A 17968-nucleotide genomic window follows, 5' to 3' on the forward strand; every position below is an offset into this window, starting at 1 on the left:
GCAGCCAAATGAACTTTTTAGCATGAAGTTATTTTTCTGTGTAGAATAGCATTTGGAATACTGGTGTCAGTGTTCCAAATACCATGCACAATTAAATCAGAGTCCAAGGCAAAACTATGCTTAAAGTTCCAATTTAATAAAACAGGCATGTTGGCATCGTTCTGTGGGATTCCAACTCTGGAAGTTACATCAGAATCCCACCCAGTTAAAAGTTCATGATCTTGTCCCCACACCCACAGTCTATCACATGGTCCAATCTTCTTCTTCCATGCTGGCGTCCATGCCCAGCTTCTTCCGGTCAGGTGTGAAAGTGCGGAGACAAAGGATAACCTTGACTTCTAGCAAAGAATGAAAAACAATACATTCCACAATCCTACTTCTTCTATTCCCTCCTCCCATCGACTATACTTAAAGAAACAGCATAATGAAATAAAAGAAAGTGTGGCAGGCCAAAATTCTAAAAGGAATATAAATGCAGGCCTGACAACTGGTTCTAAAATAAGTACATGATCTAGTAATATTCTATTCCTATGTTTTATTGAGAAATGTGTCACCATTGTATTTGAAGGGTCGTATGTTCATTTGGCAGTAAGATATGCTATAGACCAGTGATGGCGAATATTTTCAGCACTGAGCCCCAGAAACTCAAAGACCAGCTGGCATGCACATGCGCAGGTGTGATGCATACCATCCACCTGCTCTTCTGGTTTCGGTGCATGCATGCACACCAGCCAGATGGTCTTTCCACATGCCATCGCTCAGCTGGCGATGGCATGTGTACCCACAGAGAGGGCTCTGTGTTCCACCTCTGGAACATGTGCCATAGGTTCGCCATCACAGCTATAGACAATATTTTCTATGTTTACCATTGGGAAATTAGATATTGCAAAACTATTCTTCAGAAAAAGATGTTAAGACCAGGCCTTTTGAATATCCCAAAGAATTATATCATGTGTAGATTGATTTGACTTTAGCAAAAATTTACAGTCTGATTATTTGAAAGAAAAGTATTTTGAATTTTTCAATTGTTTTTATTTGATTTATTAGCTGTTTTTATTACTAAAATCATTTTATTGCTGTACTGTACCATACAATTTAGATAAGCTAGAAATATGTAACTCAATATTTGCTAGGCAGAAAAGGGTACTTCAAGGGTATGAGCCTTTCCTTCTTCTAATTTTAGGGAACTGATATTTAAACATAAACCCCAAAGTGGATTAGTATCCAAATTTTGGAATCAATAGTAACTGTTTGGGACTATGAACTGGCTTTGGATGAACCTAAACTTAAAACTTAAAACAACAGATTCCAAATCAAGTCTGCTTGGATTTTGGTTTCATGCAGTTTTTTATACCATGGAGACAATCCTTTCTCTTAGTTAAGGTGAAAAGAAGATGTGATTCTCTGCAGCAAATAATTTTGCCATATTGTAGAGCTTCTTCCACTGATTCCAGGAGCTTACCTGAAGTGTTAGAAAAGATTTTGCACATTGGTGAAACTTGGTAACACTTCTTTTGGCTACTGGAGACTCTGAAAAGATCTTGAAGCCAATCAATGTGGCTGTTTTGTCTTGCAATTAGAATGAAGAATTGCATGTGCAGAAACAGTCTTTGAAAAGATGTTGCATTCATTTAAGTGAAGCGTTCCTTTAAAGATTTGGGGGCACTAATGCTGCAAGTTTCAGACATTTAAGCATTGATTCAGAAGAAAAACAATGATGGCTTAAAATGGTCTAAAGCAACAGAGTCTCTTCCCAAATTGCTTAAAATTAAAAGGTAGATTGCTTAAAACATTGAGACAAATGTGTGAACCATCCTGGCACCATAAAGAATAACAGATATTAATGCATAATCTATTGCAGATAAATATATTTATTTTATAAAGTGCTACAAGAATCAATTTCTTAAGAAAAGGGAAGGTAACAACTTTCTGGGTGCCTCTGGCATATAGTCATGCTGGTCATATGACCACAGAAAATGTCTTCAGATAATACTGGTTCCATCATGCAAGAAATGGAGATGAGCACTGAGCCCTAGAGTCAGATACAACTGGACAGAGAAACCTTTTTAATCTGAAAAAAAGAAAGAAGGAGGGAAGGAAGGAAGGAAGGAAGGAAGGAAGGAAGGAAGGAAGGAAGGAAGGAAGGAAGGAAGGAAAATACCCACTGCCTATACTACTGATATGTTTCCAATGCCTTTTTTAAAATATATGCTAGTTGCTTTTCTTTTTTCTCTTTTTAAGATAATAAAAAGTGTTTTTAACACTTTTAAAAACTTTTTTTAAGGCACAGTATTTTAAAGATTGGAATGAAGAGATGTTTCCAAGCTGTAATAGTGATATATTAAGGATTTCAATCTATGCTTGTGTATTTTGTAAGAATTATTCCAAACTTTAAAATTGTTAGTGTCTAATTTTCTTTAAATCTTTGCATAAGTATGGTGTTCTTTTGTTGTTCTGACATGGTGTTACTTCATTCTTTTTTTTTCCAGAGGTAAAATCATGTTGGAAAAAGTAATTTGATATGTGTTTTTAAGTGAGTTGATCTGTTTTTTGCTTCCCTGTGTGGGGGAAAGACAGTTATCTGTCACATTTCTGATTTTGACTGAATTTTTTAGGCCTCTTGGCAGCCTTTCAAACTATTGTTCTTGTTTTTTTTCATCATGGTTGGAGAGACATCCAGAGTTTGATAATGTCACTATTGTGACATCTTGTGCCACTAATTAATAACTGTTTTAATTGTGTTCCATGGTTTATCATATACCTTGGAAATGTTTTTGTATCGTTCTGATTGATACCTTTCAACGATGAGATCCCTTTAATGCTTTTTTTGGCTGTTTGAAGACCATGTCTTTCACTGTAAGAGGCAACTGAGTAATTGTCAGAAAACCCTACTAGAACCGCAGAACTTTATAAGGGCTCCATCAGAGTCAATTTAATTGATGGCAGATGTGTACTGACCATTATTTAACACCAGGTTGAATGTGATTGGTTAATCCTGAACACTGTCACACCCCTAATTAGAAGAGGGTGTTTATACTTATGCAACCATGTTCTTGTAAGTTTTTTTTATTTCCCTCTAAAAGATTTCAGTTTGTTCTTCAATTGAATTGTACAGCTTAGAGGTTATATTAATGATGGAAAAAATCCTGAAGTGGTCTTCTCAGACGTTGTACTGTATATATTTACTCAGTTTTATTTGTGCCCAATATAGAATGTAACAATACTGTAATGAGAATGATATTGATATTAAAGCTCCATTCAAATTGTTCTTTGTTTATTCATTATCATATTGAGTGTTAATTTATTTTCACTTATTGGGTAGATCAATTAATCCTGAATAAATTGCATTGCATATTGGTTGTGTTTGTTACTTCCTTTGTTATGAAGAACACAGATTGTGAGATGGAAATTATCTTATGTAATTATTCTTTCTGCAACACAGTTCACAAAAGCTAGATGTTTAGCACATCAGAAACTCTTTTTATAACAATTCCAGTAAATTGGCCTTTCTGTTTTAAAAACTATAGTGATTTCAGTGGTGGCAGAATGAAAAGGGTATGGTAAAAATGTGGTAGAAACATGCTATTTTTTTTCTTAAAATTCTGTTGATACAGATTGAAATTTAAATATGTTTCTCATTCAGTATCCTACAAGAAGAGAGATACTCAGAACCCTAAAACCAAAACATTGCAAATAGGTCACCTAACCATTTGGGAACATTTTATTTATTTGGTCTTTAACTATATTGTTTACTTCCTTAAAAATATTGTCTGGGCTACTTTGTCTGTTTAATATGATGTGCAAGTTCTGGAACTCTGAAAAGGAATTATAAGCATCCATTTCTGATAAACTCTTCATGCAGGCTTGAAGCCTGTTGTAAATTGGAAAGTTAGCTGTAAAATGACTAAAAATATTGAGATAATAATTAGATAATTAGATTTTTGCAGCCTTAATATGATACCATTAAGACCTAGCCCCTCTCTGGGGATTAATCCCATGTGACGTATTGGAGTGTATTTGTGAATAATAGTCATAGGCTATCAAGATTCTTTTGTCACATAAAACAAATATTTATCAAGGAATAAACAATGTCTAGCTCCTTGAATTTTTTTTATTATATGCCCTACATGTCTTTTTCTAATCAGGAATGGTTGTCCATGTTATCTCTAAATATGTCAATTTTATATGAAAGATACAATAGCTTCCTTTTTTTAACTGAACAGACCTAATACCCTGCTTTCTTAATTTGTATTTGGAGAAGATATGCAAAAAAACCAAAAAACAAAAACAAAACCCAAACCTGAAAATTCTGAAATATTGTAGAAGCATGAGACTACTATTTCTTCTAGTTGTCTCAAATGCTGTTCCCACTGGAATATTCATAGTTTTATAAAAATAAGTATTGTATTTTGTAAGTATGGTAGCTTGCCAAAAAGAAGTAGATTATAAGGAAATAGCCGACAATGTCAATATTGAATAAGGAATACACACACACACATATACAGCTGGATATCATGAGCATATTGATGATAACTCACTCCAAACTGATAGGCCACCTTTTGCAGAAGTTTCATTAGATATTAAATAGCATGGAAAAGATTAGAAAAGACTTAAAAGACTCTCCAGGAAATCCTTACAACACGTGATTGGAATTGCATACTCAAGAAGAAGAAGAAGAATCACCCTAAAGCAATTCTGTTCAATCCCAATCCCATGGGTACTGTGGTCAAGATAAAATGCTATTGGGATATCTAATCAGATAAGGAGGGTTATGATCATTGCATTCAGGTCTGACTGAAGTGAATAAAGCTGACTGAGTCCAACATTCAGTTCTGAACCCTGACTTAATGAAGAGCTTTTTGAAACAATCTTATATTACCTTCTCAAGGAAAATAAGAGAGCAGCAGTACTTGCCACTGGACTGAAAGATGGTTTATGAAGTGAGGATGAACTATCACCTCCTTCGGCTAATACTGTGTCATACCCTAAAGTGGCATTAAAAGAAGCATTGCCTGCAATCACACCTGAGTGCACTTGCTACTGATAAGATCATAGAGAATAGCAGTCTGTTTTGGAAAGGGTTAAGGCCCACCAGACTTATGTATATATTAGGAAATGCCCGGACTTTACCACAACTTCTTTAAGATGATCTGAATTAAGTACATAAAATTTGCCCAGCCTCATACATTAGTTTAGTTTAGTTCAGATTCCTTTCAGGACACTTCCAACATACATTCTACCCAGTGGTGGAATTCATTTTTTTTTTACTACTGGTTCTGTGGGCGTGGCTTGGTGGGCATGACATGGGAAGGATACTGTAAAATCCCCATTCCCTCCCCACTCCAGGGGAAGGTTACTGCAAAATCCCCATTTCCTCCCGATCAGCTGGGACTCGGGAGGCAGAGAATAGACGGGGATGGGGCCAGTCAGAGGTGGTATTTGCTGGTTCTCTGAACTACTCAAAATTTCTACTACCAGTTCTCCAGAACTGGTGAGAACCTGCTGAATACCACCTCTGATTCTACCTGAAGCACCAATATATCAATGATGAATTTTATAGAATTGCATTTTACCAAAAATGCATCTAAGGAAGAACTATCACATAAATGTAATAGTAAAAATTAAAGCTATGTTCATTAATGTAATAATTTAAAATTTATTTTATTTGCACTTAAAAGTAACATCTTCTGAAGTTCTGAAAAATGTTGCTCAATTAAAAATTACATAATTTATTACATATACATATATGTACATATACATATACGTACATATACATATACACACACATACACATACATACACACACATACACACACATACACACATACACACACATACACACACATACACACACACCCATAGCTTTGCATACATATAATAAATATACCTATGTATTCTTACATACTTCTACACACAGGTGTATGAATATGATTGTGTTAGGTTGATACTAAATAAAATCTGAAAATCCTAACTCCTACTGCCATCTCCTGGTCATTCAGATTGTTTCAATCCAGCTATGTATTCTGGTCAACACTGACTCCTGGTGACTCCAGATGGAAGTCCATGCAATTTTCTTGACAACATTTTCAGAAGTAGCATGCCAATGCCTTCTTCCTGAAGCTGAAAGGAAGAGGCTGATTTTCATGCATAAAGCAGAACTAGAATATTGTGATATCCTGGATTCTAATTTAGCACTTCTAATCACAATGCTAAAAAAAACTCAGAATGACTTAGAGTAATGTGTTGAACCTTTGAGGTGTTGCAGGTGATTGATGAATGGATCCAAAGGGGTACTTCAGTTGCAGATGAAGTGCCTTATGGAATTATTTGTGCTAACTTAAAATCTAGTCTCCTGGTATCTGATTTTAGTGGGGCCTACTCATATATAGGATTGCATTGCCCACCCATGAAGAGAACTCATCAACTATGGGCATGTCTGATATTGGGATATCTGCACTATACTCTTAAGATGCTCCTGTTCTTCACTCAGCAGCTTGCAAAATACTTGTATTGGACAGTTCCCTTGTTACTGTGTCCTTCTAAGTTTCATCCTAGGAAAATGATTCACTAGTCCAGTTACTTCTGTGAACAGTCCTCACATATCCTCAAACCACCCCCTATCTCTTTGTCTCTGTTTCTCTCTCTCTCTCTGTCTGTGTGTGTGTCTCTCTCTCTCTCTGTCTCTGTCTCTGTCTCTGTCTCTCTCTCTCTCTCTCACACACACACACATACACACAGTTAAATTTATATAGAGAAAATTAAAGCATTAACATGCACAATAACTTGCTTTAAAAGATACAAAAAATCTTGCATTTCCCCAGTTTTTTTCTGAATCAAGTCTGCTGCAAGTTGTTATAAAAATTCTAACTAGCATAATGAATATAACACTTGTTTAATTTCAAGTGAGTGGAAAAATTATGAAACAGTATACTGGTGGACCTATTTAAAAATTTAACAGAAAAGTAGATCATTCAGTATATACCTCAGACAAATAAATGTCTGTCTCTAATCATTCATTCATTCATTCATTCATCCATCCATCCATCCATCCATCCATCCATCGTCATGGTTGCAAATAAGGGGTTTTTATGCATGTCAGGCAAATAGCAATAGCAATGGCAGTAGACTTATATACCGCTTCATAGGCCTTTCAGGCCTCTCTAAGCGGTTTACAGAGAGTCAGCATATTGCCCCCAACAATCTGGGTCCTCATTTTACCCACCTCGGAAGGATGGAAGGCTGAGTCAACCCTGAGCCGGTGAGATTTGAACCGCTGACCTGCTGATCTAGCAGTAGCCTGCAGTGCTGCATTTAACCACTGCGCCACCTTATGCTAGTGAGAAACACCTGTTGTACAAAAGTTGCAGCAATCCTTATTCAGGAAGAGCTGTGAAAATGGAGGCAAAGTAGCAATGAACTACTGCTAGTTCATTTCCACAACATAGAAATCTGGCATATCTTGATAGTCTTTTCAATTATTGATATCACTCCACTGGGAATGATTTTTTTCTTCTGTACAAGTTTTACTGGTGTGTCTGTTGGCTTTAGCATATCTGAAAGGTTCTTGTCCTTTTCAATGTTGATATGGCAGTACTAATACCCAAATGCACTAGTATGGTTTTTGGCTTTCATTTCTGGTTTAAACTTTATTGTTGCTATAAAATTTACAGGTTATCTACTCTTGTTTTATGTTCATTGGTCACATCCGATGATATTCAATATTGCACTTCTTTGTAAGTAATAACTTGCTTGCTTATGTTATACAATTGATTTATTTTTGCATAAGATACAGGTTTTCTGAATAATACTTCACTTCATTGAAATTTCTGTTGGTTTCTCTTTTAAATCTGCATTGAAATTGTATGTGTAAATCTTTGTTATGATGCTAGCAGTTTATGGTGACCTGTTACTCTCTGTTTGTATGCTATTGTAAGCTCATTCATGCAGTTGTGTAAGATATTAATAGAAGTTTCCATGGGAATAGAAACTTCAGATATTCTCTAAACATGCTAAATCTTTGTTAAAAGTATTTTTGAAAGTTTTCTTTTAGAATGCTTTAAAATTGCAGTTAAATTCAGTCTTTAGTGCTTTGCAATCTGGAAATCTTTAGACCTCTTTTAAAATTAACTTGCATGTGTTACAACATTCTGGTTTTGGTTATGAAACCTAAAACGTCCTGCATTCAATAATGGTTTGGATGCCTTATATTTAGCAGTTATGGAAAGTTGATTTACTAGTTTTTTTGCAGAATGGTTAAACTTCTTAATAAGTTACATACTTAGCCTCATTTCATCTGAAAATATGGACAGGCTAAAAGCCTGTTTAATTAGGCATCTCTGCTGCCACTGTTGAGTCTTTTCTTCTAACAAAGAATAATATTAATATGGAATAATTAGGGATAGGCTTTACTGTTGCTTGTTGTATTCAAATTTCTAGATATCTTGAGTCTGCAAGGCCAGGCCAAATTAAATAAGCAACAGTACAAGACAATGAGCATGCTTATTCAACCAGTAATAATAAGGCAATGCAATATATTCATGATATTTTGTAGGTTTTTTTTTTAGAGTAAGATGGTAGCCTTTTTTAAAAATATATTTAAAGTTAGAAGCAACTCTAATTATATTGGCAACTTATTTAACAAGCTAGAGTAAACCTTAATTCTTTTGGAATGGGAAAAAATAAAAGAAACATTTATTTTTTAATTTAAAAATGTAAATTTAAAAATGTAAATTTAAAAATTTAAATTTAAAATTTAATTGTTTTTAAAAATTTGCAGTAATTTCTTTATTTGTACAGTATATCAATCTTCTTAACTGCCTATTTCCCTTATATAGGAACTCTGTACAATTTAACCAATATAATGAAACCTAAAATCCTAAGAATTTATGATTTTAAAAAAATGTTAAACATTATAAAGTTACAACTGATTTTCTTCATTCAACTAGTCTGACAGTTTCATCTAAGGGGCACTTATGCTTTTTCTCTGGCTTTTTCTGGTATGTATTCAACCACTGTTTTAGTGATGATTTATTTAATTTCTTGCCAGTTCACCAGCATCTTCTCTGCAATTAAAATTATTTCTCATTGCAGTTGATTACATAAAATGGAAGTCACATCAAACTTCTTTGGTGATGATATCTTTTTGATAATTTGTCTCTGATCTTAGCCAGCAACAATTCATGCATGATCTGAATTTCAATAAGCACCTGAATATGTCTTGACAATGAGGGTTGAATTAATCCATCTGTCTGATTATGGTGCCTTTTATTTATCGAGGTCCAAGTGTGTAAGTAACACTTGTACTGTTATAATTGGGTATTCATGATTTGAAATATATTTTCATGACAACATTGAACCAAACAATCATCTACATCAGTGGTTCCCAACCTTTTTTGGCCATGTCCCACCTAAGCATCTCTAAAATCCTGATGTACCCCTCTGTGACATATAATTCTTACTATTCAAAAAGTGAACTCCTACTCATGCGGAGGAAGCCTAAAAGACCATTAACTTGGTTTAAACAAGGTTCCAAAGAACCTGGCATCCATGAAAGAGAAGAATAAAAGAACGAATTTGGGTCCTGTATCCTCACTGCTGGGCTTCCCCCACAGAACAGCTCTCCCTGCAACCACCCAGCAGCAAAGCCCACATGAAAGAGAGAAAGAGAGAGAGAGAGAGAGAGAGAGAGAGAGAGAGAGAGAGAGGGAGGGAGGGAGGGAGGGAGGGAGGGAGGGGGAGAGACTCTGCCAGTGCCATGATTCTTAGTGGGAACACATCTGATTGGCTGGCCCTGGGAAATGCACTTTAACAAATACAACAATAGGTAAATGAAACACAGCTGTTTCATCACAAATATATAAGAGCAATTAGCAGGCTTTCAAAAATTCAGTTAATAGCTCATTTTTGAATTGCCCCCATTAAAAATCAAATTGCCCCCCTGTGGGGTGTGGGTCCCACGTTGGGAACCACTGATCTACATCATTTGTCTCAGGTCCAAAACTGCCAGTGATATCTGTTTTTGTTTGGCTGTCAATTTTTGTATTGAAATCAGCCAGTATATAAACAGTGTGTCTTTGGAGCACTTGCTTCAGAATTTTTTCAATGCTGACCTTCAGGGCTATTTTATATGCATTTAGAATATTTTCACAGTTTTTATCCCCTACATTTATTTTTAATGAATCCCTCTTTTTATTTTTTCAGTAGACCCTATCTCCAAGGCAAGGAAATGCATGTACTGTTAACTCTGGATCATAGTTATCCATCAGATGAAATGGACTGTAATCTACTAAATCTTGTGCCATAACAAATGTTAGTTTTAAAAATTCCACTAACTTTTTTTGCTGCAACCGACTAACATGGCTACCTTTTTATGATTTAGATGCAATTCAAAAATGCTCTCATAATTTAAGGTTGTCTTGGTCCTTCAAGGTATTTGAAGACTATAATTAAATATCCATTTTGTAAATATTGTTTTTATTCTAAAACTTTAAACCATTAGTTCATAAATAAAAGAAATGTAGAGACTAAAAATAACATACGTGTAGACTATTAAATTAAGAATTAAAATAAGCAACAAAAAATTATGTCACACACAAACACACACACACACACAGACATGGACTTTGTTGATCTTTTGCTTTCCATTGGATGCATATAGTATAAATAATAAATATAAATGTAACCTCCTTTGTTGGATTCAGGAAAATTAAAATATATTTGCTTTTTGACCAAACCCCTGAAATCTACCAAATAAATTTATCCAAGAATTCACTGAAAGTTAAACTGGTTAAAATCTAATTAGATTTTTCAGTGGCATGACTACTTTAGTCATGAAGAATGTCACATCTAATAGTCAAATAAAAATAAAAATAATTTTTATAAATGCTCTGACAAAGAAAATTGTGAATGACACAGTAGTTTTTAAAAAAAGTTCTTTGAAAAAAGCTTATATTTGCAATAACATGCATGGGAAATATATGTTAATGATTATATAGATAAAACAAACATATCTATACAAGTTTAATATATTAGAATATATAATAAGCATACATTTTTGTATCATTTTAAAGCTCCATTTGAAAAATCTAATTACCTAATGCCATCACCTTGGTGTTGATATTAATAACAATAGAAATAGCACTTAGACTTATATACCGCTTCACAGTGCTTTAAGTGTTTTACAGTGCTCTAAGCAATTTACAGTCAGCATATTGCTCCCAACAATCTGGGTCCTTATTTTACCGACCACAGAAGAATGGAAGGCTGAGTCAACCTTGAGCCAGTAAGAGTCGAACTGCCAAACGTCTGGCAGACAGCAATCAGCAGAAGTAGCCTGCAGTACTGCATTCTTACCACTGCGCCACTGAGGTTCTTATCGTTACATAGACATATTTCCCCCAGAATGATCTATAGCCAACACATCTTCCAAAAATGTACCTTGTGAATTTAACTGGGTCCGTCCACATTGCTGCCAATCATCCTTATTTTCTCATTTCTTCCTTACTTTCTTGAGCTATAGATTTCTCCAGAGATCTGGGTCTTTTACCTGCTGAGTTACTTATGGTCCTGAAAATCCTAAACAGGCATCCTAAGTCCCCGTTGCATTGCTATTCCCATATCACTTAAAAATCCAGTTGTCTTAGAATTGTCATATGTCTGTACTTTATGAGCTATCTACAGTGTCTGCTATTAAGTCAGCAAAATAAACATAGTAAGCACAGTAGACAGAGATTACTTGGAGGTAGCGGAACAAATTTTTGGCATACCCATCCCTCTTTCTTTTGACCTTCTTTGTTGGTTTGTTTTAAACAGAAATTGGAAGCAGCTTTAGTCAAATAACTTCAAAACATTCTATTGCTTTTTTAATGAACTTTCCATCTGTTACCTTTAAAAACTATTGTATTCATTTATCCTTCTGCTACCATGCGTTACTTTCTTTCTTCTTCAAAAATTGCTCTATTGATTTCAAATAAAAAAGCAAAGTTGATATAATTTTATTCACACGAGCTCATGGAATGAAGAATGAATAGGAAACGAGGTGTTAAAAGAGCACAATGAAAAATAACGATTGAATGATGACAAACAAGCTGCAAAGAAAATTTGAAGAAACAGACATTGGATGGAGTATTGTTCTTCTTCCTCTTTTACCCTTTGGGTATCAAGGGAATTGGAGTAATTAAGGCAAACCTGTAATATAATTACATGCATGTATACTCAAAATTAATTAAATATTAAAAGAGAGGGCAAACCCCATTCTGTTCTAGTACTGATGATGTTACCTAGTCGGATAATGAAACGTTTGCAAGAAAACAACTAAATACAGAGAGCACTCCCACATAATTAGAATCTTCCCATTCCAAGTATTGGTCTTTATATGCTAAATTAAAATAATTTGAAAATTACAATATGTATTACAGATTCCATTTTCTATTATGTATGGTCAGCCTCTTCCACAAAGGAGTTTTCTATTTACTTCATATGAGAGAAGTAGCATGTAATGGAAAATCTCCATATGTGTGTGTGTGGAGGGGATTTACATAAGCCACTAAAGCAGTGTTTATTCAGTCATCAATTTTGCTTTGAAGTTACATAGCTTTAAAATTGACCTTGTTTGTACTTCTTGCTGAAATACAGTACTATTCTTACATTTAGTTGCAGAATACCGATTATGGTTTGTTACTTTGTGGGATTGCCAAAACCCATATTAGTTACTCCCGCCCTAACTGTATCCAGTATTTTAATGAGTCTTAGTTTCATTTTGAAATCATAAAACCATATTAACTACTATCCATTATGACTAATGGGTCAAAATGTTATTTGCTACATATCTTCAGTAGCATAGAGGACTCTTGATAGCGTCTACTACTCTTACGTTGTGTCATTATGTTTATCCTCTGGAAGAGATTTTAAATTTCTTATGCTTTAACCTTTAGCTATAGAAATTTTTACAAGCCTGTGAGAGATGTCCATTTGCTATTTATCAGAGAGGCCCATTCTAGCTTACCCAATGTTTGTGGATTTTCTTTTTTAAAATTTGGAACTCTTCATTTCTGGAAACATAGTAATTTCTCTTTTTCTAATACCATTTCCAAGACTGACAGATTTGTACATAGTAAAACATAAAACCAGGACATAATTACAAATTCACAACTTACACACTGAGGCAATGTAGGCCTGCTTTAATGGGCCAAGAGGGGATGGCTACCAAGATAAAAGTTTAATTATGTCTAATTTCAATTAAATTGAAACTTAGTTTAATTATTCTCCAATTATGTATTTAATTTTTTTTCTTTTCAAAATTCTAATCTGCTAACAAGACTTGGAAGCTTCTAGGGAACAGCTCAGGGATTTCAGGGAATTTATGTAGGTTTGGAACCTCAGTTTTGTACTTCTGATTTAAGCAGTGAGAGAACTGAAGTTCTTCATGCACACAACTTTCCATTGTGTTTTATAATAAACAATTCCTACACTGCAATCTTTCCTTATAAGGCTGTTGCTGGAAAGGGAGGGCACATTATTAAATTTGGTTAAGCACTCTATGGAAATATGAATGTACTATATGAGAAATTAATCATACAAAATCTACTTTTTCTTCATAGTATCTCTGTGCAATCCTTTTGCTTGCACCACTACATCATACGACGGCTACTACACTAAAATGGTACAGAAAATCTATGAACTAAGGTTAGAAATGTGAAAATGTAGCTTGTGCATGGGTATACATACATACCTTATATATATATATGTGTGTGTGTGTGTGTGTGTGTGTGTGTGTGTGTGTGTGCGCGCGCGCGCGCACACACACACACACACACTTCTATTGCTTAAATTGATCTATCATGCAGCACCAGTATCTTTTATAGTACAAATACCTTGTATTAATTGTTGACTAATATATGCAGTTTAATATTTTTAAATTTCTGTTCCTCATAATTTACATTATATAGTTCTAGTTGCATATCTTTGCAGTTCTGTGTCTTCCTGAATTTCTATTTCCATCCACTATCTGGACAGGTAGTTTGACAAAATAGCCTTTCTGTGATGAGTTAGCCCTGGGTTCACTGGGTAAAAGGGTGGGTGGGTATCCTGTACAAAGACTGACTTGGAACAAGAGCCTTATGCACTAGGGAAATATCTACTTGTTAAGCTTTATATGTCACATCAACCAGATCATTGCTTTGAATAAATACTGTCTAATCCTTTGGAATTTCAATATTCGGCTATGGTGGGCTCATATTGGGCTTGAACAGGGTCTTCTTATGAATGGAACTTATAGTTAATTCTAGAAGTTATTCTATGAAATTCCATTTTTATGAGATTATTTAAAACAATATCCAAACCAGTTCATCTGCAGTTCATATTTTGCACTTGCGTTGACATTTTCAGACACTTTGTTTTTTTCCTTAGCAGCATGCAGTTATTTTGCTCTGAGTACAGTAATACATTTGTACCAAAAAAGCAGGCATGTGGCATATGATGTTTTATAGTATATTATTTGTAACAAAAAATAAAATACTGTAATTATTATATTATTATCAGTAAAACATCATATGCTCATTTGCCTGCTAGCCCTTCTTCTGCCTTTCTTATCCAAAAGTCAACAATAACAGTAACAAAATCTACACTGAACTATGCATGTACCAGAGCTGTCCTAAAGGTTCCAAAATCCCACTCTAGTCCCATATAAAAGTTTTCCAGGGCTGCCCTACCTAACAGAGGTGGGTTGCTACCGGTTCACACCGGTTTGAGTGAATTGGTACTGGAATGTTGGCCTGGGTTTGTTGAACCAGCAGCAACCCAGGCTGGCCACACTTCCGAACCAGTTCCCCAGTCTCCACGGCATGGGTTTTTTTTTTGGCATTTTTAAATGTTCTGAGCATGCACAGACCTATTTACAGGCAACTGCACACATCAAGTGCACACGGACCAAACAGGCAGTAACACCAGCAACAACCCACCCCTGCTACCCAACCAGAATAGCTCAATGGTTGCATTTACTGGCATCCTTTTTCATCTTTTTCTAGATTTTACAAGCAAGCTCCTTTTTCCTTCCACCCCTCCAAGGAAAATGTATTATCTTTTATATTAATTTTTTAAAACACTGTTTTCAGATGAGGAAATAATAATTGATCTGCAGAGGCTTATATATTCTATGACATTTTAGCAGGTTATCTCTCTCAAGACATAAACTGACTATTTAAACTATTTTCAAGGGTTTATTTTTATCAGAAAACAGCTTATAGAAAAGAAACAGGGATGGGTGTTGGGCCAAGAGGAAAAGACTTGGATTTCAAGAGTAAAGACAATGGCTAAGTTTATCCATGTTGACCCTTAGAAGCTGTGGAAGGAACTGGGCAAGGCTTTGACCATGTTCCAAATGAAACAATAACTCTAGCATAGCCTGATTATTTATTGATTCTAGAAGTCCGGGAGCATTGGATTTCTCCTTCTTAAAATCTTAAAATAGTCACATCCCCTAACCTTAAGTTACCTGCCTTGTTTCTTGTTCACCATGCCCTCATTATTCTTTCTTTGGGAAGATTCAAAGGCAAAAGCCTCCAGAAAACCCCTTCTTTGAAATTAACTTTTTAAAGAAGACATTCAACTTTTATTAGAGATTTAGGGACCAATTCACTGACCAACCATGTAATTATGGAGTTGCCTAAGGCACATATGAATATTTATTTCTGTTTGATTCTCCTTCTCTGTTCATATAATGGTTTAACTTTAATGGATGAAGCTACATTCTTGTTTAAGATGGACAAAGGACATTCTATTGTTATAATGTAACCATTATCTCATTCATCAACACAGTTTATTTTAGGGCACAACTGTGGAATAATATATGAAGAGGTTTAGGGAAAGAGAAAGAAAAGTAAGAAAAGTTAGCAATCAAAATATATGGGAACCATGCCACCTTCTTTTTATTCTCTTACACAGCATGGATAAGGGGGGAAAGGTGCAATAATTCGAACCCTGTTTTCAAAAAGGGTTTGAATTTACTTGATAATCAATGAAATTCTTTGATATTAACTTTAAAGTTTTTTTCATATTAGCTACAAAGAAAACCAAGATTCTGGACAACATTGTTCCTTAATAACTTCTCCCTAGCTACCTTTTTCATTTCTTTCATTTCCAGGAAATGAAGCAAGAGAAATGAAGTAAAGAGATTCTGGAGTTAGGCAAATGGAAAACAGGAAACAGTATGTCTTCTTATGAGCTCTGTTTTAAGCTTATTCTATGGTGATAGTAGTCTTGAAGTCTAGTTCACATGTTATTTATGTAATATTAGTCAGCTGCATTATTTACTTTAGAGTACTCTGAATCTTACTAGGAAAAATAGAATGGAAGAACAAATTAGTGTGAATTGTGATCACCCAGTGAACAATATTTTCTGTGATACACAGTTGGAAGTCATATGAACAGAAATTACTGACATTGGAGAGATATTATCTTAAAATATTGTCTGGCAAGTTCTGATCGTAAGGAATCAGACAGAGTTCTCTATGATATTGTCATCTAGAAGCTGAATCAGCTAACTAGCTGACTGGGAATTTGTTCCAAGCAGCAGATGATACTTTTATGAAGGAAGGAAAACTTCCAAGAACCATGAAAGAAGCAGTCATTTTTCAAGAGCAGTTTGGATGCCATGAAAGCAGACAATCTGAGATCTAAAAGATACACAATATCTAGACCACGACAATCTGGTTTCAGATCTGTACATGGAATAGAAATATATCAGTCTCATGGATGATCTGAACTAGAACTTGGAAGGAAGGTTCACAAACATCTTTGCTTTCTGATATGTTTTGGCAGTCTTCAATACTTTCGGCCATAGTATCTTTCGGTACTGACAATGAAAGTTAGGAAATGGAGGCACTGTTTTACTATGGTTTCATTGTTAATGAGGTAGAATTAGTCAACAATAGTAGTGGGGAGATGTATAGTCTATAAACACTCAACTATATGGTTCTTCAAAACTTGGTCAATTCCCCAAAACTATTTAAGTCAACACAAAGCAATTGAGAGAGGGCTTATCAATAAATTGATGATACTCAGTGTAGGCTAAATAGAAAATGGAAATTCTAAGTTGGTCCCTGGGGTCTCAGGGAGTTTGGATGGGAAACATTAGTCTCATCCTAAATAAGATGAAGTGAATGTAAACTGATTCCAATATCATATACATTTTGACTTTATTAAAGTTGCATTGAGCCATAGGAAAGGCATACTTAATTAACAAGTGAATAATGTAGGCCAAGAGAGCTTTGCACAGCTTTAGCTGGTATATCAGTTATGGTTTTACTTAGAATAGATGTTTTAGGGCAGTCAGTCATGCCATTGTAATTTCCCGGTTAAATTATTGTAATTCACATTACATAGCTTATACACCACTCAGAAACTTAAGCTGATCTAGAATGAAGCAACCATATTTTTATTAGGAAACTACAATAGTGCTACTTATTAAATCATTGCTAAAAAGCATTGCACTGGTTTCCAAGTACAGTTCAAGATATGAGAGAAGCAATACCACAGGGCCAAAATCAGCAGTATACCTTTATTTATAAGAAAAAAGTACTCTTTTGAAACAATAATGTTCACATTTTGAATAGGGAGGATAAATGGTTTGAGAGAAGAATAAAAGAATCTTTTTAGGCCAAAGTGGAAAATCCATCCTTCAACAGAGGTGGAGGTCTGAGACACAACCTGTCCCCCATTTTTTAATGCTGCTCTTTCATCAGTCCCCAAGAAAATTAAGACCACTTCACCATTCTCCATACTTAATGACCCACATGGGGTAAACAATTTAGGAGTTGGAACATCTACACTCCAATAGCTCTCTGTTTACTTACCTAACTAGCCTATTCAGATTAGGTAAGAAATGAAACCTCCGTGGAAGACATATCTGGTTCCCTCTAACCAACTTGCTCAGATTGAAGAAACTGCTTAGATAATCAGTGAAATGTTTTTC

General features: G+C 34.9%; 1 protein-coding gene across 13 annotated transcripts in view; it reads left to right on the plus strand.

The window, feature by feature from the left end:
• The window catches only part of LOC106540114 (uncharacterized), a 248367-nt gene that overhangs the window by 52423 nt on the left and 177976 nt on the right, over window positions 1–17968 (plus strand). For 2 of the 13 annotated variants that reach the window (XM_087721540.1, XM_087721538.1), the window contains exon 3: window positions 16139–16202. The exons of the other annotated variants lie outside the window; for them this stretch is intronic. The gene's annotated coding sequence lies outside the window, so the exon portion shown is untranslated. The remainder of the gene's footprint in view (window positions 1–16138; window positions 16203–17968) is intronic. 13 annotated transcript variants of the gene reach the window in all.

This window comes from Thamnophis sirtalis, unplaced genomic scaffold (genome assembly GCF_051295495.1).
Source record: "Thamnophis sirtalis isolate CommonGarterSnake01/CBP01778 unplaced genomic scaffold, rThaSir2_p1.2 scaffold_8, whole genome shotgun sequence".
NCBI classification, from domain to species: Eukaryota; Metazoa; Chordata; class Lepidosauria; order Squamata; family Natricidae; genus Thamnophis; species Thamnophis sirtalis.